Genomic DNA, 26,098 nt, shown 5'->3' with positions numbered 1-26,098 from the left:
AGCTCCTCTCTGAGCTGATGAGCTCCCAAATCCCAGGAAATCCACCCAAACCCCAAAGCACAGCTGCACACGGATCCTGGCACGGCCAAGGCTGAGGGCCCAGCAGTGTCCAAGGCTGGGGTCCCACTGCTGCCTGCTGTGGCATTCACATCCTCTGGACACAGAGACATAATTCTGTCTCTCAGGAGAAGCAGAGAGAGAAGAAGAGAAAACAATCTTTATTTCTGCTCCTTTGTTTTCCCCATGTGGAATGTGGTGTGGAGATTTTTTACCTGCAGTGATTGCTGGCTGGATTCTGGTGAAGGATGTTTGGGGTCAGTGACCAATGGGATCCAGCTGTGTCTTAGACTCTCAGCAGAGAGTAATGAGTTTAAGTTAGGTAAGTAAGAAGTGAGTATGTAGAATAGGATAGTATATCTTTAAATAGTATATCAATGTAATATAGCATAGTTTTAATAAAGTTTAAAAATTGAAATAGTTTTAAATATTTATTTAAAATAAATATCCCTCAGCCTCCTGATCTGGAGCCAGACATCATCATTTCTTCCCTGAATCCGGGGCTTGCTGCATTTTTTTACTACAGCCTGCCACCAACCCTGAGCAAGTGCCTGAGCTCAGCAGCCCAGAGCTTCACAGCACAGCTCTGCCTGAGTGACTTCTGGCTCGTTCTGCGTGGTGACAACAGGCTGGAGATCTCCCAGCTGCTCCAGGGACCCACGTCCAGCCGAGGGCTGCTGCTGCATGAGGAGGTGGGGACGAGGAGGGGGAGAATGCCACCAAGCAGGGCTGGCCACGAGGTAAAAACGAGCTGGATTTTGAGTGCCCCAGTGCACAACCCCCAGTCCCACCGGAGCCCAGGGAGTTCTCACCGTTCTGCACGTCTGGGGCTGCTCCGACATTGGGATCTGCTGAGGCATTGGAGCCTGGCCATGTTCAAATGGAGAAGTGTCCAGCACAGGCAGCCTCGGCTCCTCTGCACAGAGAGCACAAGGAGAGCACTGTCAGTCACCTTCCCCCCGTGTCTGCCACAGAAATCCCAAATAAACCCCTCCAAAGTCCAGGGATGCACTTCCCAGAGAGAGGGAGCATCCTCAGTGCTGCTCCAGCCGGATGTGTGACTTGACCATTGCAGCTTGACTGGTTTTATCTATAAAGATACAAATATTATATTTTTATTTATATATGGATAAAATATTTTATATGTAAAATAATTCTATCTCTATACATATTATGTATTTATATATATAATATATATTTATATTAATATATAATTTAATAAACATTACATATCTATATTTTATAATACACATTTAATATATATTATATATAATACAATATATTATGTATAATATACTATATTACATAATAGAGTATATTCTATACTATTAATATTATAGATTACAATTATTATTATATATTATAATATAATATATAGCATTGTATTATTTCTATATTTTAAAATATAAATATTATAGATTTATATTTTATATAAATATAAAATTCTATCACACTTTGTGCCCTGCAGGATCCTCTCCCCACCAGGAGAGCACCCGAGCCCAGCCCTGCCGTGGGTAGCTCTGGCTGGAGCAGGGAAGACACGGCACCGCCCTTGGGGAATCGTGTGCAGGGACTGCAGGGGGGCACTGAACCCACCCAGTGGTGCCCACTGCCCAGGAGGCCTCGATTCGGGGGAGATTTCACCCAAACCTGGAAGCAGAAGTGCCACTGGCCGGACCCCCAGCCCCGTGCCCACCCCCTGGGCTTTTTGGGGGACCTGGGGGGTCGGGAGATGCTCCCAGCCCTGCTGCAGCGGATGCTGAACAAATGATTTGCTGTGGCTTTACCCAATTGCTTTGAGCTCTCTGGATCAAACTCAATTTGCCTGTTGCAAAGAAAAAGGGAATTTAAATAGCTCCTTTTGTGCGGAAATCCTGCTTAACAGCCCTCAAACGTCCCCGGCTGGGTCTGCAGCACACCCCCGCAGAGACGCGGCTGCAGCTCCGTGCCTGCTCCGGACCCCACTCCGGTTGGAAGCTGCGGTTCGGGTGGGCAGCAGAGGGGTTAACTCCTGCTGGGAGAGCTTGGGCAGCCTTAGGCAAAGGAGCTTTCCAGGCAGGGATTTGCTGGGGAACGCAGAGGAACGAGGAGCCGGCCCTGGGGGCACAGGGATCACACCCCCGGCACATCCCCGAGCCACGAATGCCGCGGGGATGGAGCTCTCCATCCCCGTGAGCTCCTGCAAAACCCAGCGGTGTCCACAGGCTGCTGCGGCTGGGTAAATCCTCCCTTCTGGGGTTCCCGGAGAACTGTCAGTGCCCAGCTTCTGGAAAAGCTAAAATTCCGCCAGGAAAGCAGCACGACCCCAAAATCAGAGAGATTCCCTTCAAACCTGCAGGTTTTTGGGCTCTGCCGTGCAGGGACAGTGCTGAGGGTTCAGTGCAGGACTTCCACCAGTGCCTGGCAAGCCCAGCTCATTCCCTGCTCCACATCTTCCCTTCCTGCTCTGCCTCAGGGACCCAAACTTCTCCCTGCAAAGGCAGGAACCCACAGTTCCAGATCCCAAAATGTCCCAGTGTCAGTGGGATACACTGAGTTCTTCACCCCATCCAGTCCCTAGGTGGCAGGGATGCAAATCCCATGGGATACACAGAACTCAGGGATGCTCCCAAATAAAGGAACAGCCCTAAACCCTCCACAGCAATAGGAACCCCCTGCCCTGGGCAGGCCAGAGCTTCCTGCTGGAGCCAGGGGATGCTCCAGCCCTTGCAGGAGGTAGGGCTTGGACAACACGGACAGCTCAGGGATCCCAGCAGGATGGACAAGCTCAGGATCCCAGCAGGATGAAAAAGCCCAGGAACCCAGCAAGACAGGAAAGCCCAGGATCCCAGCAGGATGAAAAAGCCCAGGATCCCAGCAGGACAGGAAATCCCAGGATCCCAGCAGGATGAAAAAGCCCAGGATCCCAGCAGGACAGGAAATCCCAGGATCCCAGCAGGATGAAAAAGCCCAGGATCCCAGAAGGATGGACAAGCCCAGGATCCCAGAAGGATGGACAAGCCCAGGATCCCAGAAGGATGGACAAGCCCAGGATCCCAGCAGGATCCCATCTCCTCAGGAACGTGCCCTGCAGCACAGGGAGCTGGAGCTCAGTCTGGGTGTAACTCTGACCCAGCACCTGAAATGACAGCAAGAATGACCCAAACCAAGCTCTGAGATGCAGAAACGACCCAGAAACACCTGAACCCACCCTCAGCACCTGTAGGAGGGAGCTTGTGGCACCTCCAGCTGACAGCTGGTGCAATTTCACAAGGAATTTGCCTCCAGGGGATGCAGTGTGTGTGCTCTGAGGGCCTGGGGCTCCAGGGGCTGATGCACACAGACCTGCTGTGGATCCCTGGGGCTGCTCCAGTCCTGGGAGGTGGGATAACTGGGAGGGAAGTGGGTTTGGTTCTCTTGCAGCACCATGTGTGGGACTCATACACTCAAATATTCCAGCAGGGATGGAGGAGGCTCCCCTCGGAACCAGCCCCACCCGAGGGTAAAATCCCACCCACAACAGCTCAGCCAGGCTCCAGCTCTGGGGATGGAGAAGGTAAAATTTCAATCCACTTCCAGCAGGCTGGACACAGCCACGTCTTTACTGCAGACCTGCAAACTGCAGTCAGCCCAAATGTGCTCAGCTCCTGGCCCTGAGCAGCATCTCCTGCCCTCCCTGAGAGGTTTCACTCCCAGCCCTGCCTGAGCATGGGGAAGATGGAATTTAAGCTCACTTAGAGACCACCTGGGCTTGGCTTGTCAGGTGAGTCGGTCATTCCCAGCCCTGGGAATGAGCTGATGGTCTTGGCATTTGTTTTTGGCAGCTCTCAGGTCACTTAGCAACCTCCGTCTCAGGTTACCTCCGGGGGTTTTGTCTGCAAATACATTTTAATCCTTGTGAAATGGGACCCACCAGCTCGTGGGTGAAGTGCCTAAAGCCTCCTTTGGTCCCACGTGGTGACACCAGCACAGCTCCCTGGCCCTCTATGCTTGTGCCACCAGGGTTGTTGTCACCTTCTGCTCCTGTGCTTTGTGGTTTTTTTACTCAAAACTTGGATTTAAACTCTTTTCTGGGCTACTCAGTGGAGGAGCCAGGAGAGGATTCTCCTCTCCCTGGGTACCACATGGGACCTGCTTCTCCATCAAGGAGCTTCCAGTTCTGCAGAGGGGATCCCCTTGAACAAAGAAATTCAGCAGCAAATCCCAAAGCCAAATAGGACCCAGATGTCCTAGAAATCAGCAGACATCCAGAGAACCAGACCAAGGTGCCCAAGTTGAGCTCTTCTAAGGCAGGAACATCCCTTGGGATGTGCACAGCAACTGTTCCATGCATCACAGCACGTCTGCGTCATCTCAGAGCGATGCAGAAAGGGACCTGGGGGTCCTGGTCAGTGGCAAGTTGGATCTGAGGCACCGCTGAGTCCTGGCAGCCCAAAGGGCCGCCCTGTCCTGGGGGCAGCAGGCCAGGGAGGGATTGTCCCACTCTGCTCTGCCCTGGGGCAGCCTCAGCTCCAGTGCTGGGGCACTTTGGGCACCACAAGGTCAGAAGGAGCCAAAGCTGTTGGAGAGTGTCCCAAGGAGGGACACGGAGCTGGGGAAGGTCTGAGGAGCGGCTGAGGGCACTTGGCTCGTTCAGCTGGAGCACAGGAGATGAGGGGAGGCTCCTCGGGGCTGCAGCTCCTCCCGAGGGGAGGCAGAGGGGCAGGGGCTGAGCTCTGCTCTGGGACAGCTCCTGGAGCCCAGCGAGGGCTGGAGCTGTGCCAGGCCTTGGCATGGAGCTCAGGGAAAGGTTCTTCCCCCCGAGGGTGCTGGCACTGCCCAGGCTCCCCAGGGAATGGTCCCGGCCCCGAGGCTGCCAGAGCTGCAGGAGCGTTTGGACAGCGCTCTCAGGGCTGGGCAGGGTGGGGCTGTTGGGGGGTCTGGGCAGGGACAGGGGCTGGGCTGATGATCCCTGGGGGTCCAGCTCAGGATATTCTGGGATTTGATCATTCCATGGATCCCAGGACACCTGATAGTGCCCCAGATCCGGTCAGTGTCACACAGCCCTGGTATCCAGGAGCATTAAGCCAGAGACTTTTGCTCATTAGTGTAATTAATGTCAGATTTCCCAGCCAGCTGAGCTTCCAGCTGACCTTTAGTTATTGAAATATCAACAATAAAAATGACACATTACCACGGGGAGGTGTCACAGGCTGCTCATTTGAAATCCTCTTTCAGTGACAGGCCCCCAAAGAGTTTCTTTCTGCAAAAGTAAATGGGAAGATTTGGAAAATGTTCAAGGAAGGAGGAAGAATTCAGCTCCACAGAAGCACAACAGGGACACAGCATCTCCCAGCTTTAGGGGCACAGCCAGAAATGACCGCAGGGAGAGAAATGGAAGGAGAAATGAGGCAGAGCTGTAAAAAATCAAACAGAGAGAATAAAAGATCTGTTTCTTAGGAGTCTTGGGAATGTCACTGAGGTGGAGACAGCAGAGCCAGGACTGAGGCAGCAGGGCCAGGTCCCCAGGCCATGGAGTGATCCCTGAACGAGGACAGCTCTGCCCAGCACAAAGTCAGGGGCAGCAGCACCCTGAGCCAGAGAGAACCTCAGGGCATGGAAAGAAACCCCAAAAACCTGGCAGCAATGTCTGATGCTGGATGAGCCTGACCCAACAGATCACAGCCCCATTTGTCACTGCAACAGCAACAACCTGGACCCGGATTTCCAGAGGTTTCCAGATGTTGGTGCAGGCTGAGCAAGGTAAGAGAAGGCAGCAGTGCCAAATTGCTTTGCCACAAGGCTGGTGCTTGATGTAAAAGTGACCCTGAAGGTAAGAGGTAAGACCCTGAAATTTGTTTTCTCTCAGGAAATGATGCCTCAGGTTTGAGCTTTTTATGTTTCAGGTTCTGTGCTGCTTTAGTGTGTGGGTCTGGGCTTCACATTTAAGGGATGGTGAACTCTCTGCACGGAGCAGGGAGACAAAACAATTCCTGCTCCAGCTGGGCACCAAGGACAAATGATCCAAATCTCAGCCCAAGAGCACAAACAATGTGGAATGAAGAGAGAAAAACAAGAAGGATGGGACTGCAGGGGTTGGAGCTGGAATTGGACAATTAACTGCAATATGTAAATGAAGCAGAACTTATACAAGTGAGAGACCCTGTGAGCAGTTGTGCATTTTGTGATCATTTTAGCTCATTGCGGGTGTTGCCCTGGCTGGGCTGGAGGGTCCAACCCCACAATAACTCCTGGAATGACTTCCAGAGCACTGGGCATGGCTGGCAGGGATGTTGGCATCACCCACTGCACTGCCCTGGAGCAGCCCAAGGCTCCTACTCCTCATCAGGCCCAGCAGTAAGGACTAATGAAGGCAGGATTCTTTTTCCCCACTCCATCAGTCACACGTGGTTAATATTCCTGCTTATGGAAAAAAGGTCACAGTTTCTCTCTCGTTTATGTCACTCCACCTTTATTTGCAATTGCAGGGTTCTGCTCCTTTTCCATCCCTAATTAGTTCAATTACAGGGGCCCTGCCCCAGCCCCCCACCAGGCACAAGTCCGGGGCCACGCTGCCTCTGCTGGGTCTCCCTGTGGAAAACTGACCCAAGAACAGCCCTTTTTTCCTCTGGCAGCACAGAGGGAACCAGATGGACTTTCCTTCAAATGAGATTTAAATGGAAAAACACAAACTAGCTCCTTGTGCCAATATTGAAGGGTTGGTGTCCAGCTGTCCTGAGCACGGGGAAGGTCAGCCCAGGTGACCCTCTGGAAAAAGAGGCCAAAAGCATCAAACACCCTCACGGTTTGCTCCTCTGGCTGCACCACTGAGAAGGGGCTGGAAATGATTCCTTGAACTCTTCTGATGCCTTGTGAAGGCTGCTCTAGAACAGAGACTGACAGAGCTAAAGAATAAAGCAGGGATTTATTAAAAGGCCTCAATGGATCCACCTTGGGCAGTACAAGAGCCCAGCCAGGGCTGCACCCAAGATGAACCAAAATGGTCCCAAAATGCACAACTGCTCACGGGGCCTCTCACTTTGATCAGTTCTGCTCCATTTGCACGTTGGAGTTCATTGTCCAATTCCAGCTAAAGCATGAAGTCCCATCCTTGTTTTTCTCTCTTCATTCCACGTTGTTTGTGCTCTTGGGCTGAGATTTGGATCATTTGTCCTTGGTGCCCAGCTGGAGCAGGAATTGTTTTGTCTCCCTGCTCTGTGCAGAGAGTTCACCATCCCTTAAATATGAAGCCCAGACCCACACACTAAAGCAGCACAGAACCTGAAACATAGAAAAGCTCAAACCTGAGGCATCATTTCCTGAGGGAAAACAAATCCTCTCACCTAAGGTGAGGTGTTCCACCACGGAGTGTGGCTGAGGGAGTTCGGATGCTTGGGAGAGCACCTTTAGCTCCCCTGCCCTGTAAACCTCTGCTGCTGCTGCCCTGCGAGGAGCACAGTGAGGAGCATGCTCAGGAGGCTTCAGAAGATGGAAAAAAGCCTTCCCAAGGCTGCCTGAATCCCCCTCAGTCCCTGCTCCATCCCCACTGGTGGCACCTGGCCAGGCAGCTCCGTGTCACAGCCACAGCTCTGGGTGCTCAGGGCAGCTGATCCCACAGAGCCATCAGCCCTGGTGGCTACTTCAGTCTACAGACAAACCCCCTCATCCTGCACTGAAACAGCAGCCAAATGGAGAGGAAAAGCAGCCCAGGCCTTGCTGGAGCTTTCTGGAGATGCCAAGGATGGGAACTGAGTCGGAGATCAGGCACAGCCCCGCTGCAGGTCACTGTTCCTGCTCCTTCTTCCCTCCCGTGCCTGCTGGGATTTGCTGGGTGAAACAGCCAGGATGTCCCACACTCCCAGCCCTGAAACCAGCAGAGCTTCATTGCAAGGACACAGGAGAGATCCAACAGCCAGGAGTTGGGAGAAATCCATCCCAAACACGTGGACTGAAAACCTTTAAAAGCTTTAAAGCGTTTAAACCGAGGACACTGCAGGGACAGAATTTGGGGTACTGGGATGGGGCTGTGGCTGAGCCCCATCCCAGTGGGTGCAGCTGTGAGAAGCAGGTGAGCAGCACTGCCAGCAATGAGCCATGGAGTGCCCAGGGGTGCTGATCACTAAGGGCACACAGGAGCAATGCATGAACATGAGGGGGATAAAAGGATGGGCTGAAGAACAAGAAGGGCAGATGCTTGCAGCCCCCTGAAGCGATGTGATTTTATTCTGGATGGGTTGAACATTTCTGAAATTGTCTGATGATCCTCTGTGTATCGTGGCTGTCTCAATCACAACATGTGCTGTGACACTTCACCACCTCCCTGGCAGGAGCAGGACTGTCCCCAGCACCCAAACTCCCCCCAGTTCCCTGGGAACATCAGGGTCCTGTGCCATGACAGGGACAGTGCTTGGGCTCAAATACGCCGAGGGAAGGACAATATTTGGCTTAAATTTTTCCTCAATTCCCTTCCCACTGAATATTTTCTCTTCTCCTTTCCAAGAACTTCCTTTATTTCTCCCTGTCTCCCTCTAGCAACAGTATCTGGGAGAAACAATGAATTTTTAATAGGAGGGGGCGGTGGGAAGAGGCAGACCCTGAGGCAAGAAGAGAAAACATTGATCTGTTAAATCACCCCCATCATCAGCAGGAAAACCACATTTAAGGGAGAGGGAGCCACGTGAGGACCACACAGCTGGGTCGTGGTCCCCCTTTTCTCTGAACCCAGTGGATGCTGTACAAGTCCCAGCCAGGGTGAATCCTGCTCAGAGGAGCTCTCCCAGCCACCCCACACACCCCTGGCCATGGCTGATGTGGTGCTGCGGGTGCAGGACCCCCAAGCAGCCCCTGGCACAGGGAGGAGAAACAGGGTTTTTCCACCTTCCCTGGCAGGGTGGGCAGGCCCTGGCACAGGTCATCCAGAGCAGCTGTGGCTGCCCCTGGATCCCTGGCAGTGTCCCAGGCCGGGCTGGATGGGGCTTGGAGCTGCCTGGGACAGTGGGAGGTGTCCCTGCCCAGGGCTGGATGGGCTTTAAGGTCCCTCCCAACCCAAATCATTGGGGATTCCATGATCCCAAAGGTGAGGTGTGCCCACCTCCTGCTCCCCACTCTGCTCTGCAGGGCCAGGGCTCATCCCCACGGGGCTGAGGATGCCCAGCTCCCCTCCCTTGGTGCCTGGCCCTGGCTCCCCACCACAGCCTGAGCCTAAATATAGTCCCTGGTTCTCTTTTCTTGTAGACACAACCGGTGCTCTGAGTCAAAGTCCTTTCCCATGAACTCACTGTTGCTTAATAAAGCACAAACCCTCGGAGACCTTGATGCTGAGATCTGTCATTTTAATTCCCAGTAACACTTGTTCCTCCCCACTCCACTATGTGGCCGCTGCTATTTTGGTTGGCACATCGGGAGCTGAACAAGGAGCCCCGGCGCTCCAGATCCGAGCTGGGCAGAGCTGGGACAGCTTTGAAAACCAAACCCTCCTGATGGATGGGGCTGCAAGCCGCAGTCGAGCTCGTGGTGGCATGAAAATTCCAGGGGGAGGAAGGCAGGGAAGCAAGGGAAGAGCTGGGCTGAGGCAGAGGAAGGAGAAGGGCACGCTCGGAGAGACGGATCCTGCCTCTGCCCCCGGCATGCCCCGGCCTTGGGGTGCCCATGTGGATGCCAAGGCACCACAGCAGCCTGGGGATCACAGCCCAGACCCTCTGTGCTTTGTTTTTAAGCCATCCCTGGTAAAGCTCTTTCTGTTTGCCCAAATTCTCCACCCCAATCTCTGCTGTTTGGTTGTTCTGGGGGGAATTTGGTGCTGTCCCCAGCATGCCCATTTTACACAGAAAAGAGGGAATGGCAGCTGCTGCCCAGCCTGGGGAGGGCTCTGCTCCCACCACCAGGGCCATTTCCCCACTTTGCCCCCCTGTCCTGCCCAGCCTCAGCCCCTCTGACACCCCACAGACCTGGGGCACCCACGGGGTTCCAGCTGCAGCCCCAAACACCACGGCTCAAATGGGATCCGAAGGAGATTCCAGCACATTCCATTGCCAATGGCTGAGCAAAGCTCTGTCCCACTCCTTATCCCTGGTCCCATAACCCCTGAGCCAAACCTCGTGGAAGCAGCTGCTTTGTGCTTCAAGGTGAACCCTACAAAAACTTCAACCAGAAGCTTTGTCAGCTGAGGGTGCCCAAAGCCCAATCAATTTCCCTTCCACAGCCACTGTGGCTCTCAGCAGCGTTTCCAAGTGTTTTCGTGGGATTTATTGCTTTTCATCTCCTCTCTCATCTCTGTTCTGATCATTTCTGCCCTCGCCTGTTTGTTTTGGGGCTTTTCCAGGACTCCCAGAGCGGCCCTTTGGGCTCAGGCAGCACCTCCCACCCTCCCTGCAGCCCCACGCACCAGAGACACCCTGCAGGATGCTCCCTCTGCCTGCTCAGACGATCCCACCACTGCTCCACAGCCACATGCAGGCAGCAGGAGTTTGGCTGCCTGAGGGTCTGTGCCACCCTCCAAAGCCAGGCTCCACACCACAACTCTGTGCAGCCAGGGAAACTGAGGCACGGCATGCACACCGAAGGCTTTTGGAGCCTCGTGGCGAATCAGTGCCACTGGGGACAAGCCCAGGGATGGCCTCACTTGGCTCCCACTTCCCTTCCCTCGGGGCTGTGCCTTTGGGAGCGTGGGGAGATGTTGCTGGTGCCAGGAATCCCACCGGGCTGCCCACGGGAATCGCCGCGTGCTTCACATTCCCAGCGTTATCCCCGGGGCTTCCCCATCCCATCCCATCCCATCCCATCCCATCCCATCCCATCCCATCCCATCCCATCCCATCCCAGGGATGTGAACGCAGCAGCAGCACGGCTCCGAGCTGCCGGAGCAGCCCAGCTCCTCTGCCTTATGGCAGCTCCGGCTCCTCAGCGAGAGATGAGGAGCCACCTGCTCCCTGGTGGGATGCTGTGGTGGGGGAAAGCAGGAGCGAGCCAACAGCCAAAAATCCATCCTAACAGGAGTGATCCAACAGCCAGGAGTTGGGAAAAATCCATCCCAAACACGTGGACTGAAAACCTTTAAACGCTGAGTGTGGCCGGCGCCGAGTCTGTCTGCACCACCGGGCTGTGAGTCCAGAGTGGAATTCGGGCCCAGGAGGGAAGAGCAGGGACTAGGTTTGGGTCTTGGAGCCAGGAATGAGTTCTCTGGTGAGGCAGGATTAGCTCAGCTAATAAAAGCAGACATTCCTGAGCTCTAAACACTACAAAACAGGAAAAAAGCCCCTGGCCCTGCTATCTTCAGCCAGCGATCAGCAAAAGCGCATCCCCCCCGAAAGGCTGAGCCTGGCAGAAAAGGCTGAGCCTGGGACATGCCCCAGCCCTGCCCAGCACAGCCACATCCCACCCTCAGCATCGATGCCCTGGATGGGTGAAACGCGACCCAGCCCCTGTTCCGCCTGTCCTCCTGCTCCCTCCTCCAACAGGGCAGAATAAAAGCAAAATCGTCTGATTTTGAAGCTGCTCTGCCTCCTGCTCCCTGCCCTCGGGACGCTCCTCCAGCTGTTTTGGAGGATGGGCATGGGAGAGCATCTTCCCCCAAGATCAGCACAAAACCCAAGTGCTTTGGGAAAGGCTGCAGACACCTGAGTGGGGTTTTTGCAATGTGAAAACTGTCAGAAATCTTGGGTGGACCAAAAACCACCTCTCCAAGCCGCTCTGGCCAAAACCCAGCCGGCTCCACCTGTCCTCCAGCAGCCCGAGGCAGCAGCTCCACTGCCTCTTCTCCACGAGTGCCACACAACCAGGGGTGATAAAAACATCAGCACAAAATTAAACCAGATCACCCTAGGCTGCCCAGCTGGGCCCCTGCTCATTTTCAATTATTCTCCCATTTAAGGGATGTGCAGCACATTCCCTGCCATGCCCCAGGGTGCCAGGATTTTATCCCATCTCCATCCTGCAAGGGGTGATGGAGCTTTGGGGTGCAGAGAACCCCAAGGGCCTCACATTTCCCATGCAGGTCAACACCTGCATTTGGGATTTTAACCCACACACAACCACATCACTGCTGGGCAACTCTGCTCTTGGAAGGCTTTTTGGTTTTAATGCCTCGTGTTTTGATGGAGAGGATTGTAGGATCTCTCCCTGCCTGGATGAGGCTTTTCCCACCCCTGCAGTGGGACTGGCATTGGGTTTTGGGGTCTCCATCCTGCAGGCTGCAAATCCCCAGGCAGGGTGAGGGTGCATGAGAGACCATCCATAAAACCAAGCAGCAGCCAGGAGCTCTGCTAGGCCCGGGCTGGTGTTCCCCAGGCCACCAGACATTCCCAATCCCGGTCACTTCCCTCTCCAGCCGCTCTGGCTCCAGTTCTCCTCACTCCCAAGGGCTGGGGTCGTGCTCTGGGTGCTGCCAGGCTGAGGAGCCCGGCACGGCTCCACTCTCCATCTATTTCACAGGCACTCTGCCTTCTCCTGCCATCACATCCCTTCCTGGTTGCTCTTTTCTCCTTCCCAAAAACCTCATTTCAGGGTAGGAACAGAAAAAGCAGCTGCTCCTCTGCAACCGCTGCCTGTGTGAACGCCGGGGGAATTGGAGCACCTTTTGTCAGGTTTTAGCTGAAATCCACTTTGCAAGTGGATTAAGGAACTGGCACAAAAGTACTCTGGATGGAGAGTGGGAAGAGGAAAAAGCTGCTATTCCAGCACGGCAATAGGAGCCAGGAATGCTGCGCTTGCTGCCTGCTCCATTTCCCCGAGAAACACAACCCGGTAACATCCGCGGCTAAACCAACCCTGGGAATTTTCGACAGGAGAATCCGCTAAAATCCGGGATGCTCGGGGAAGAGGCAGGAAGGGCCCTGGGGTGGCGAGGAGTGCGGACCTGCAGCGCCGGGGGGAAAACGCGAGCGGGAGGAGAAGGGAAAAGCTTTCCCGACGCCCGGCGATGCTCGGACCCGCTGGGCTGTGCCGGGGAGCGGGGCTGCGAGCGGCGGCCCCAGCCCTACCGGGGCGGGGGGGGACTGCGGGTACCGGACCCCCGGGAGCGCCGGGGATGGAGCGGAGCAAGGGCGGGATGGAGCCGGCGCCGAGGCGACACCGCCGCCACCCCCGGTGCGAGCCTGCCCGGGGGCACCGGCGCCGCCCGCCGTGCCGAGCCCCCTCCCCGGGCACGGCCGGGGGCTGCGGAGGGCCTGGCGGCCGCGGGCGGTGGGCACAGCCGGGCAGCCGGGGAGGGATGGAGGGAGGGATGGAGGAGGCTGCGCGTCCCCAGGGGCGGCGGGGGCTCGGCGGCCGCCCCCCGGCGCCACGTGTGCGGCTCGGCACGACCCTCCCCGGCCCGGGACCCCGCACTCACCGCTCGGCGGCCGCGGCGGGGCTGCCCGTGGCGCGGCGGCGGCGCGGGCAGAGCCGCAGCCCCGGGGGCGGCGCGGCGGCGGCTCCGGACGGACCCCGGCCCGGCCCCGGCCCGGCCCCGGGGGCGGCGCGGCGGCGGCAGCGCCTCTCCAGCCGCGCCGGGCTGCGCGGAGCCGCCCCCCGCGCCCCCCGCCCGGCCGGGGGAGGGACGGGGCCGGGGGCGATGCGCGGCCCCGGGCAGAGAGCGCAGGGAAGGGCACGGGGGTCTCCTCCCCGCGCCGCCGTGGGCAAAGGGGAGGGGTTCCCCCGGGCAGCCTGGGGTGTTCAAGCCTCGAGTGCCCTTCCTGAAGTCCCTGACCCCATGTCAGCACCGTGGGGTACCCCCGAGCATCCCGCCTGGGGTACACAACCTCATGCCAGCACCGTGGGGTACCCCCGGCCACCGTGCCTGGGCTCCCCCAGCCCCACTCCGCACACCTGGGTACCCCCACACCGCCCTGCCTGGGCTTCTTCCACCCACAGGTACCCACCTGCCACCCTGCCTGGGGCCCTCAGCCCCCTAGCAGCACCCCCAAATACCCTCCCATCCCATCCCATCCCATCCCCATGAGAACCTGTTTGCATCCCTCTGTCCAGTGTCCCCTGCCTTTCCCAGGGCAGGGTCTGGGGGCCACCTCACCTTGAGCTGCCCTCTGCACTGGAGGTGGAGGTGGTTGTGGATGAACACAGCCATTTCCCCTCCATCCCATGTGAAGCTGGGGCAATCGGGGCACAAACAGAGCCGTGACCCCAGGAATGAGCGCAGCCCCCAGCCCAAGCAGGGCTCCTGCGTTTGTGCCCCCACACTGAGCTCCACTGTCCCTTGCAGCAGTGCCAGGGAGATGCCAGGCTCACAGGACAATGACCTGGAGCCCCCCACAGCATCCCCATTCCCCATGGGAACAGCACTCACCATTGCTACTCCTCCTTGGAGTTCTCCTCTTGATCCCCTTCGCTCCTGCCGGAGCCTCCTGAGCTGTGGTGATTTGGGTAATTGGGCTTTGAGGATGGCAGAGGCCAATTCCCTCCTTGGCTCTGACTTCCAGGGTGGAATTGTTGCTCCTCTCCCATCACCGCTCAGTCCAGGCTGGCCTTAGCCTTGCTGGTCCCTGGCCTCAGGGGCTGTGGGCAGCTGATGCAGAGCGTCCTGTGCCCTTGATGTGCTGTGTGCCAGCTGACCAAGCACCACCTGAGCCATTCGGTGACATTTGCTGCGTCTGACAGCGCTTTTCAAGCAGGGTTTGGCAGCATCTTCTTCACTTTACAGCTGAGGAAACTGAGGGCAGAGCTCAGGGGGAAGGAACGGGGCTCAGCACTGAGCACCAGGCGGGTCCAGCGCCGTGGTTTCACCTGGACTGGCTCTGTTGTGCGGGATTTTGTCAGGAGAAATGCCAACAGCTCTCCCAGCCTGTCAGTTCCACTCCCAACTCCCATCCCTTGCTGCAGCCCAGCGCTTCTGCTGATGGAGGTTCCTGGTGCCTCCTGCTGCTCGCTTGCTCCGGGATGTGGATTTATAATTTCATTGCAGGCACACGCAGCTCGGGCTTTCCCATTTGAGCTTCAGCCCCAGCCTCAGCCCTGGATCTGCGGTTAAAACCAGGAGATTTATGTGGCTGGGAAGGAATTTCATTGCTGTTTTAAACAATATCAACTTATCTCCTTAGGAAAAGATGAAAAATCTTCTGTGGCCGGTTTAGTTGGGGATGGATTTTTAAGAGGCTGGCGTGGGGGGAGGGTGTGCCGGAGCAATCCACGTCTCATTTCCATTCCCCAGGATGGAAGGTGATTCTGGCTAATTTGAACACAATCATTAAGCTGCTGTATCAAAAGAACAAAGTCAATTAAGCAGCGTCCCCCCCTGCCCTGGCCCCTCAGGCTGCGCTGTTTTAATCAAGGATGGGGGAATTGCTGCTGCTTCCCCACAGCTCCTGATCCCGGTGCTGGGAGCTGATTTTGCCTGGTGGAAGATGCTCTCCTGCCTGCTGGCAGGGGTTAGAGGTGATTTTGGGGGAGCAGACTGCTGACAAATGCACTGGAGGAGCCCCAGGTTGGAGCAGGCTGCTTTGTCCCCTCCCCAAGCACCTCACCAGAAAATCAAATTATTTGTGTCTTACTGTGCCCCCTTTGTGGCATTATTTTATTCTGGGGGAAGCCAAGGCACAAACTTGGATAAGGGAGTGGGCAGGTTGTGGTTCAAGCCTGGGCTGTAGGTTTTGGCTCAGCCCTGCTCCCCCTCTGGGCTCTCTCCCCACCCATTAACTCCAGTGCCTTTCTGGCATTATTTTGGGCTTTGAGGAAGGAACAGGACAAAGCTGTGGAGGAAGAACACCGGGCTGAGGTGACCAGTTCTGCTTCCCCAAGCCAGAGTCCAGCACAGGACATTGCAGAATCCCATGGGGCCCTTGATCTTGTGCTCCAATTAATTCAAATTGGCTTCAATATGAGCATAGATCCAAAGGGATCTTAGGCCAGGAGCCAGGGACAGGATGGGGAGGAGGTCCCTGCCAGGGGCTGTGGCATTTGGGGTGCTGAGATGGGACCCAGACCCCACCTTAGGGAGCTTTACCTCCATCTGTCACCTCTGTCCCAAGAGCCTGGCCCTAAACAAAGACAGCAGCCCCACAAATGAGGATGGGGACCCATAAATCACCAAAAATCTCCAAAATCTTGCTGACCATCGGGATTGGGATGAACGGGGCCAGCTGGGAACACAAATATCATGGAATCATATAATCATCATAGTGGGAAGAGACTTTCAAGACCACCCAGTGCAACTGTGCCCCAGTTTGGGGGGACACACAGAAGTTGCAGGACCCTGGGGCTGCCCCTGCTCCAGGGAGGGTCCCTGCCTTTGGAGATGCTGTTCCAAGTGACCCAGCTCTGGGAGTGTCTTGACAAGTTTTGCTGCTTTCTGGGGCATTTTCACACAGACTCAGCAAAAAGATTTAGGGAAAAAAAAAAAAAAAAAAAAAAAGAAGTGTGAGAGAAATAAAAAAATCACAGCTGCTCTGGCACACGCTCAAAATCCCAAAGAGTTTTTGAGTGAAACGTGCCAAGGGGAGAAAAATAATTCCAACAAAGTGAGAAGTAAAGTCCCTTTTGCCCCCAGTTTTCCCTCCGTGGGGAAGTGAGGGATCTTTCCCTGCTGATCCCAGGATCCAGAGCCTCTCCTTGCCTGCAGGTCCCTGCCAGCCCCTCCTGCCTGGTCCCCTGCCAGCCCAAATGCAGCATTCCAGCACTGCCAGCTCCAGTGACAGCCCGAGAGGTTTTTGTCCCCATTCAGGATGCAGCAGTGGGAGCCACGTGCTGACAGCAGGCTCCTGGAGCCCATTCATTTTGCCTAATGGGAACCTCGATGGGCTCCTCGAAGGATCCAGCTGGCTGCTCCCACTCCACGTGGTCCTGCAGAATTGGGGTTTTGGGGAGCCCACTTTGGTGCTGGGCTGATGCCACGAGGGTTTGGGGGTGCCAGGGAGCCAGTCCTGGCTTGGCAGCCCAGACCCCCCAGCCCCAAATGCCCTTGAGCAGAGCCAGCCACACCACAGGGACTGGGGACAGCACTGTCCCCAGGATTTGGCCCCCAGGGCTGAGCTGGGGGTTTATTCTGTGCTGACCAGAGGCTTTGCAGTGCTCCAAACATCACTGGAGGGTGACATCGCACAGCTGGAGGGCACCAGGGACACCGCCCTTTGTTGTCCTCTCCATCCAGCCTGGAGCCACCCTCTCACAGGGTGAGGTGGGCCCAGGAGGTCCCATGGGCTCACTCTGGCCTGGTCACCCACCACACCCAAAAACGCAGCTTCTCCTCAGCTGTGCACTCTGGCAGGAGTCAAGCATGGAAAGTTGGGGGGCACAGCCCCACTGTGGGCTTTGGGGGACACAGGGAAGAGTGGCTGCCACACCACGAGTGACATCCGTGACCTGCTGCGCACAGAGCTGGGGTTGTTCCCCTGCAACTGGGGCTGTTCCCCTGCAAACCCTCTTGTTCCTCCTCCAAAGCCCTGGATTCCCCCTCCAAACTCTTGTTCCTCCTCCAAAGTCCCAGGTTCCCCCTGCAAACCCTCTTGTTCCCCCTCCAAAGCCCATTACTTCCCTCCCTCTCTGCCCTGACCCCAAAGTCTGTGTGTCTGCACTTTAGGTCTGTTCATTCTGAGCAGGAACCCCTGAGGGGGGACAGTCCCACCTCGTGTTCCCTGCCAGAGCCCCGGGTGAGCGGCCTGAGCCCGTGACTAAGCCCAGTTACTTTTAATAAATATTTGGTAATAACAATGGAAGTTTCTTTGGCCAGGAACCTGCTGTTCTGAGCTGTGCCAGGCAGAAGCACCATCAGGTGAAGGGTTTTCATCCAAGCAGGAGGGAAAGGGACCTTTCCCCTCCCTCACTGCTGGGCTTCAAGCGACAGCAGTGCTGGAATTTCACCTGCCCTTCCTCCCACTGCAACCCCTAAGTGAGCCCTCATGTCTGGGTCCAGCTGTCCCTTCTGGCACTGAAGTCACCCCAAGGTGACAAACTCCACCAAAGAAGGATTTCCTCCCTTTTTTAAGGGCCAGTTTTGCAGAAACATCCAGCCCCAGCCGGCTTCAGCAGGAGCTTTGCAAGGCTCAGCAGCCCTCAAACCCGGCCTAGCATTTCCCTGCTCAGAGAAGGATCAAGCAAATTATCTCTGGTTGCCCAGCACAGGCTGCATTTCTCCTGCTGCACAAATTAGGCCACCCCAGGTCCCATTTGCAAGGCCACCCCTGCTTTGCTGGGGATCAGGGGGGCTTGCACAGCACCCAGATCACGGGCATGGAGCTGGGCACGGCCAGACATGGAGCTCGTGTCACCCTCCAGGGTTGCCCGGCCCCACAGAGCCCATGGCTGAGGGTTCACTGCCCAGATAAGAAAGATATTGAGCCATGAGAGTGTCCAAAGGAGGGCAAGGAAGATGAGGAAGGGCTGGAGGGGAAGCCATGTGAGGAGTGGCTGAGGGCACTTGGCTCGTTCAGCTGGAGCACAGGAGATGAGGGGAGGCTCCTCGGGGCTGCAGCTCCTCCCGAGGGGAGGCAGAGGGGCAGGGGCTGAGCTCTGCTCTGGGACAGCTCCTGGAGCCCAGCGAGGGCTGGAGCTGTGCCAGGCCTTGGCATGGAGCTCAGGGAAAGGTTCTTCCCCCCGAGGGTGCTGGCACTGCCCAGGCTCCCCAGGGAATGGTCCCGGCCCCGAGGCTGCCAGAGCTGCAGGAGCGTTTGGACAGCGCTCTCAGGGCTGCTCAGGGTGGGGCTGTTGGGGGGTCTGGGCAGGGACAGGGGCTGGGCTGATGATCCCCTGGGTCCCTTCCAGCTCATCTTATTCTGTGATTCAGTGATTCTGTGATTCAGTGGTTCTGTGACTGTCCTGCCCATCCACACGAGGATGTCCCCATTACTGTGCCAAGCACACCTCAGCCCTGATAAAAATAAGATATTAATAAGTGGATGTCCTAGATTACGTGGACAAGAAGGGAAAATGTTAGGGGTAAAATCTGAGGTGTTCATCTGTAGAGTGCACCCCACAGCCCAGCCACTCGCTCCCCAAAACCCCTGAGCTCAGGCAGTCTGGGGCAGCTGCATTTGGAGCCTGAAATGTTCAGCTCCCCACTGCTTTTGGCTGGAGCAGGGTCCCAATGCGAGGCTTTCCCACCCCAGGGACTCCCCCAGCCCCAATCCTGTCACTGCACTGTCCCCGGGCTGCTCTCAGCCTGGCAGGGGACCCCTGGGGACACAGGTGGCACTGCCACCCTGCCTGGCTGGGCAGCAGCAGCAAACCCTGCTGTGGAGCCAAGGATCACCGTGGGGAGGGGGAACCTGGGCTGGCAGCGGCTCCTCTGCCAGTGGATCCTGGTACCTGCAGCACCTTCCTGGATTGGCAGAGCAAACAGAAACTACGCAGCTGCCAGGATGGGAAAATAACTGGGCAATGCTGGCCCTGCTGGTCGAGGGGAATAAATCATCAGGTGTGGGGAATAAATCCTGAATATCCTGAGCTGGAAGGGACCCCCAGGGATCATCAAATCCAGCTCCTGTCCCTACCCAGACACCCCACATTCCCTGGGGAGCCTGGGCAGTGCCAGCACCCTCGGGGGGAAGAACCTTTCCCTGAGCTCCATGCCAAGGCCTGGCACAGCTCCAGCCCTCGCTGGGCTCCAGGAGCTGTCCCAGAGCAGAGCTCAGCCCCTGCCCCTCTGCCTCCCCTCGGGAGGAGCTGCAGCCCCCAGGAGCCTCCCCTCAGTCTCTCCTCTGATGAGAACAGTGAGCTGTGGTTTTTTTTCCAGGCGATTCCTGCCTCACCAGGTCCCAGGTCGCCTCCCCATCCCTCAGCAAGCTCAGGGCTGGATCCGTGTGCTGCCGTTCCCGGTGGGATCCCAGCGCTCCCCCACTCCTGGGGAGCTGGGGGCGGCCACTCCGCTGCCTCCCCGCGAGGAAATTGCTCCTGATGGAATCCAGCCCACGCTCCCCGAGCCGCAGCGTGCGAAGGAACGCGCTGCCACCCCCGTCTCCCTCCTGCCTCTCTCTGCGAGTGCCATCGCATCCCTCCAGCAGCTCCCAGCTCCTTTCCAAATACCATTAGAGCAATTAGAATTCCAGGCACTGCGGTGCCACCGAGGGCAAACACGGCATTTGCACCTTCCAGATGGAAATGTCCCCGTGTCCCCACGTCCCTGTGGCACTGACCCGCAGACAGAGCACGTTCTAATCCCCTTCATTCATCTGCTTGGCCTCATCAGCTCCCAGCTCTGGGAGCTGCTGGTTCCTGCTCAGGGATGGGGCCATTCTGCAATGCTCCTTGTCCCCAGGGAATCTGAACAGGATTGCACCTGAAAACCCCCAAATCCGTGCCTGTCTCTGGCCAGGTTCTCATCCAGGGATGGCTCAGGGATGGCTCAGGCTGGACTCAGGGCAGGAGGGATCTCACTGGGGCCACCAGCCAGGGACATCCCCCTCAGCCTCTCCTGGTGGCTCCCTCCCAGCTGGCAGCGTGTCTGACCCATCAGTCGCTGTCTTGGGGAAAAAAAGCTGCCACTTGGCACGAGTGGCTCAGGGCCACATCCCCCGTCACCAGCAGGATTGTCCCCATGTTGGGAAGGAGGAGACCCACAGCAGCAAACTGGAGAAGAGCACCTGCACCCCAGCACGGGCTCAGTCACCTCCCAGCAGGAGCTGCCCAGCCCCTCAGCTGTGCCCAGGTGACAACACACTGTCCCTTTGCCTGCTGGAGGCTCTCAAGGTTTTCCCATCCCTCTGCTTTGAGGGATGTGCCCTTCCCAGTTCCTTTCCTGCTTCAGGGCCGTGCTGAGGCAAGGAGGTGCCAGTCCCTAAAATTCTGCTTCTTCCCTGTCCTCACATGGATCATACCCAGCATATGAACTCAAACAGCAAGGGAAGAAGTTCCCCCTGTCCCCATCTTTTCCTGCTCTCCCCAGTCCAACACATGGGGTACTGGTTTCTTTTTTTTGCTGCCTACTCTTGCTCCTTGTCCTTGGAGTGGGATGGGAGCTGTTAGGTTGAAAGACAAATTATGCTGGGATGCAGTGATGGCAGAGCTGATTCATCAGCCGGGGGGGTCTACAAGGTCTAATTTGGGAGGGAGGATCGCTGACGAATCATTCAGTAACCAGGAAGACTTGGGAAACTTTTCCTGGCTGAACACATCATTAATTTCCCCGCCCATCCAAGAGCTGGGATGGGGAGGCTGCCATGGTTAGGGAAAAGGTTTTAAACAGGAAATGTGTTCTCAGGAAACAGCTTCAAATTTTCTGGGTCGTCATTCATTGTTGGACTGGGTGATCTCACAGATCTTTTCCAGCCTCAGTGGTTCCATGGTTCCAAAGCCTCTGGGGGCTTTGGCCAACACCAGGATGAAGATGATGGTTTCTCTCCTAGGGAATCCAGCTGCTGCCAGATATTGAGAGCCTCTTCTGAAGCTCCACAGTGCTGGACATGCTTTACCTGCCAGAAGAACCCTTATTCCTTGAGCTCTCCACAGGGACCAGGAGCAAGTTCCGGAATGCTCTGGCTGCCCTGATGCTGAACAGGGTTGGATGTGGCTGGAGGTGGCTGTGGAACATGAAGGAATTTCTCCAGCTTGATGTTGTGGGAACTGGCTCAGGCTGGCAGCTGCCAGGCAGGCAATTCCAGCCCCTCTGGCAGCCTTTGGGGTTTGAGGAGACACTCAGGGCTGGGCTCTGGGCACTCCTGGCTGTTCCCACATCCCCAGGGGAGCTCTGGGGTGGGGGCACTGTCATGGAATGGGGCTGGAAGGAGGATTTTTGGGAGCTGTCAGTGCTGGAGGTGAGAACAGGCCTGGCACCCAGCCAGCATTATTAGTGTCTCACTTCCACAGGCAACAAATCCACCCACGTCCTCCATGGAAGGAAAAAATGTTTGGAAACAAGAACTGTACCTGGCACAGGGATCCAGAGACGCTCTCCTGGTGCATCTCCCTGCACCCCATGGCCTTGGCAGGATGGGCAGCAGTGTCCAAGGGTCCCCATCATCCTGTCCCTGCTCATCATTTCAGCAGCAGCTCCCGGATCCGTGGATATGCGAGAGGGGTGGAGGTCGCTGCTCCCTGCCTCGCTCTGTGAATTATTAATCCAGCAGGAGACAGCTTGGACTGGGAAACCTTCCCCACCAGCCATCCCCCAGCAGGCAGGAGCACTGGGAATGGGCTTTCCAGGCTGTGCTGGGTGGACTGGCCAGGGGTTGAGGCACCTGGGCCAAGCGTGGTCCAGCCTGTCTGCTCCACCCTCGAGCCACGTGGAATTCAGGGCTGCCCTTGCCCTGCTCCAGTTTCTCTGCTCTGCCCGGGGGTAAATCCTGCACCAAACCTTGGGGTCCTCCTGGGAAAGGCCTGAGCACAGGGTGGGGGTGCTGCAGAGCAGAGGGTGCTCCCAGGGGACCCAAGCCCAGCTCCCAGCACGGGGTCCTGGCGTGGGGCAGGTACCAGGGGGATTCAGCAGGGCAGAGATAGACTCAAGAAATGAAGCCTCAGGTTTGAGATTTTGTATTTTTCACATTCTGTGCTGCTTTAGTGTGCGGGTCTGGGCTTCACATGAGGGGATGGTGAGCTCTCTGCACAGAGCAGGGAGACAAAACAATTCCTGCTCCAGCTGGGGACCAAGGAAAAATGACCCAAATCTCAGCCCAAGAGCACAAACAACGTGGAATGAAGAGAGAAAAACAAGCAGGATGGGACTGCCTGGGCTGGAGCTGGAATTGGACAATTAATGCAAACATGTAAATAGAGCAGAACTTATACAAGTGAGAGACCCCGTGAGCAGTTGTGCATTTTGTGACCATTTTGGTTCATCTTGGGTGCAGCCCTGGCTGGGCTCTTGTGCTGCCCAAGGTGGATCTATTGAGGCTTCCTAATAAATCCCTACTTTATTCTTTAATTCCATCTAGTCTGTTCTAGATCAGCCTTCACAATGCCTCCCCCTCATGCCAATGCTCTCCCCTCCCAGCAGCCAAACCCTTGGAGCAGCCCCTGCCAGCCCCCAGCCTCACCTGCACTATCCAAGCACCCCGTGAGTATTCCCCTCCAGCATCCCACCCCAGCATCCTGCAGAGGAGGGAGGAGGGAGGGCAGCTCGAGGCTCCAGGCTGGTGCGGCTTGTGCCACCTCACCTCCAGTGACAGCTGTGGCCACCCTGGTGACCCCAATGTGTCTGCTGTCCTCCTGTCACTCTGTGTTTGTGTCCCTGCTCCCAGCCTCCTCTGTGGGGAACAGCCAGGGCTGCAGGCAAAGGGAAGCTACTGCTGACTTTTGTGTTTTCCCAAGCCATTGGGTCTGGTGGTGTCTTCTAAACAGATTAAACTTGGATCCCAGCCTGAAGATCAGCTGATGGAGCTACTGGGAGGCAGAAAAGGGGTTTTGGGGAGCTTTTCTGAGTCTGGGAAGCAGGTGGGAATTTTGTATGCTGGGGATAGGGAGGCACAGGTGGTCCAGGGAAGCTGTGTCTACCCCTGGACTCTGGAAGTGTCCAAGGCCAGGCTGGACACTGGGCTTGGAGCACCCTGGGGTAGCAGAAGGTGTCCCTGGCCATGGCAGGGGTGGAATGGGATGATCTCTAATGTCCTTTCCAACCCAAAATTTCCATGATTAGCAGGGATCTGATCCTTGGCTCTGAAAGGTGCAGAGATGCTGGTGCTGGAGCTGTACCAGGGCCCACCATGGGTGTTGAAGGTGTTTGTGGGGAGCAGCACCTCTGCTCAGATCACAGGAGCCTGGGGACACATCCACATCATCCACAGTGGCCACGGGCTGGTGACATTGAGCTGAGTGTCCCTGCTCCCCCTCACAGGGCCGGGGCCACCTCCAAGCTCTGCTCCACCTTGGTGTCCCCTCATGAACAACATCCCCTGTTGCCCTGATTCTTAAGATTTTCTAAAGCCTTCTGAGTTTACATTCTGTTAGAAAACTTTCTCACACAACTTTCTGTAAACAACATGTTGTTTTGCATTCCTTCATAGGTGTAGAGAAACTTGATGTACTAGTAGTTTACCCAATGTCTTTAGAGAGGTGGCACATTCACTCTCCAATCCACTGTCACCTTTGAAAAAGCACAAAAGTTGAAGTCAGAAAATGAACGGTCTCCTTTTTTACTTTGCAAATAGCAGCAGCTCACGTTATGCTTTCCCGTGTCCTGTAGCAACAGTCCCCTCACTCAGCCTGGTCCCTTCCCAAAACCCCCCCAAGGCTTCATCCACTGAAGCCCCTGGAAGCCCCCAGGTGTCTCTCACTGAGAGGAAGAGAGGTGAGTGCTGAAGTCATCATCCAACACCCAAGGCAGCATCTCAGTGCTCCCCACAGCTGACAAAAACTGTTTAACTTGGTTAAACTTTGCGAGTAACAACACTGTCACACCACCGCTGTCATTAATCCTTGCTAATTGTTTCTATAATTAAAAGCCCCATTGTGTCTTGTCTCTCCAACATGATTTATCAGAGAGGGAGCACTCTTGCATGAATGATGCACGGCTGGTGGGAGGACATCTGCTCTGGGCTGCCTGCATGGAGGGGAAATGCATGGGGGCTGCTCCCTCCCCCAGCCCGCTGTGCACCTCAGCCTCTCCAAGCCGAGGATGAAATCCCAATCCCTGAGACACCCCCTGGCTTCCCAGATCCCAGGGAAAGGATCTTCCCCCAGAGGGTGCTGGGCACTGAACAGGGAATAGTCCCAGCCCCATGGAGATGCACAGCCCAGAGTGGAATCTCTCCTTTTTCCACGGCTCTGGGAAGATTTTACAAGTCTCAGGAGGAGCAGGGGCAGCCAAAACAGGGCAGAGCAGCCGCAGTGACATCAAGAAGGGTCTTGAAACGCCGATTTAAAATCAAACCCCACAATGTGAAAATTTGCATTCTTTCTCCTTAGCTGGGGTAGTTTTTCTAGGGCTGCAGTCACCAGACTAAACAGCATATTTAGCAAGCTTCAAGTGGCACATTTCACTTAAATCCAAATAGATTTTTACCCTGTTAAATTTCCACTCTGTCTCATTCTGAACCTCCAACACTGCCACAGCAGCTCCTGCTCAGCCTCAGCAATTCTGTTCTCCAGAGGCAGCACCTGGACATTTATTTACAAAGTTCTGGGGACCAACAAGGTCCCTCAGGTCATTCAGCTGTCACAGGGCTTCGTTGTGGCCTCTCTTGGGAGATGAAAATGTCCTCAGGGGCAGCTCCAACCTCTGCTCTGGGACAGCTCCTGGAGCCCAGGGAGGGCTGGAGCTGTGCCAGGCCTTGGCATGGAGCTCAGGGAAAGGTTCTTCCCCCCGAGGGTGCTGGCACTGCCCAGGCTCCCCAGGGAATGGTCCCGGCCCCGAGGCTGCCAGAGCTGCAGGAGCGTTTGGACAGCGCTCTCAGGGCTGCTCAGGGTGGGGTGTTGGGGGGTCTGGGCAGGATTGATGATCCCTGGGGGTCCCTTCCCTTGTAGGAGCTTCCATGACTGATCAACATCAGGGATGGGATTGTTTCAATCCTTTGTGCAAAGCCTTTGATCCCCCAGTGAGTTACAGCCAAGGACAGAACTCACTCCTGAGTGAAAGCAGCAAAAGAGGAGCCCCCTCCTTCCCGGGGGCGCGGGAGGGCTGGGCTTGGTGTCAGCAGATCATGTTCTGCTCTGCTGGGAACTGCATCAAAAACCTGAAACCAGGTGGGAGGAGCTGCTCTTTGCTGCTGATGGAGGTGGGCCTTGGATTCCTTCTCTTGGAAACCCTGGAGCCTGTGAGGGGCCTGGCTGGGAAGTGCAGCAGAGGATTTAAACCTGGACAGTTCCATGGCTGGTATGAAGCCTCCTTAGCTGGGGGGCTGCTCCTGAAAAGGCATTTTTGGTGATAAAGCTGGGGGCTAGAAGTCACAGAATCTGAAAGGTTGGCAAACCCTCTGAGATATTGAGTCAAAGCACTGCCATGCCCACCTGTGTCACCAAATGCCACACCTCTGCTCATTTGCCAGCAGTCCCCGAGGTCCCAGCAGTGCCCACTGAGCTCTGCAGGGATGGGGCAGCTGCTGGGAGCTCCTGGAAGCAGCAATGGCATTGAGGGGAGGATGCTGGGCCAGCCAGGGTCCCTCGGGGACAGAGCAGTGACCTGCAGCCTCTCCACACTGCCTGGGTTCCCCTTCCCAGGGCTGGGATGTGGGGACTCACCACGAGTCACCTCCTCTGGGCAGGGAAGCATCCACAGCTCTCAGGGAGGTCCCTG

At 56.3% G+C, this 26,098-nt stretch overlaps 1 protein-coding gene and 1 long non-coding RNA gene across 8 annotated transcripts in view; one reads left to right on the top strand and one right to left on the bottom strand.

Moving 5' to 3' along the window:
- Positions 1 to 15,171, bottom strand: part of LINGO3 (leucine rich repeat and Ig domain containing 3) — a 29,247-nt gene extending 14,076 nt beyond the window's left edge. For 2 of the 7 annotated variants that reach the window (XM_085562591.1, XM_077788786.2), the window contains exons 1-3: positions 13,343 to 13,427; positions 5,210 to 5,278; positions 870 to 973 (exon numbers count right to left, since the gene is read on the bottom strand). The gene's annotated coding sequence lies outside the window, so the exon portion shown is untranslated. Of the gene's footprint in view, positions 1 to 869; positions 974 to 5,209; positions 5,279 to 13,342; positions 13,462 to 14,293 lie in introns of those variants that run through there. The other 5 variants (XM_085562592.1, XM_021528263.4, XM_085562589.1 and 2 more) reach the window with 4 other exon arrangements.
- On the top strand, positions 10,920 to 22,796 carry LOC146765066 (uncharacterized). Its single transcript, XR_014950296.1, has 2 exons — positions 10,920 to 12,756; positions 21,279 to 22,796. It is a non-coding gene; the product is annotated as an uncharacterized LOC146765066 (long non-coding RNA).
- The last annotated feature ends 3,302 nt before the right edge of the window (positions 22,797 to 26,098 follow it).

The sequence above is a fragment of the Lonchura striata genome, chromosome 28 (assembly GCF_050655825.1).
Source record: "Lonchura striata isolate lonStrDom1 chromosome 28, ASM5065582v1, whole genome shotgun sequence".
Classification (NCBI taxonomy): domain Eukaryota; kingdom Metazoa; phylum Chordata; class Aves; order Passeriformes; family Estrildidae; genus Lonchura; species Lonchura striata.
The sequence above is the reverse complement of the archived record's forward strand: the minus strand, read 5'-3'. Positions and strand labels throughout refer to the sequence as shown.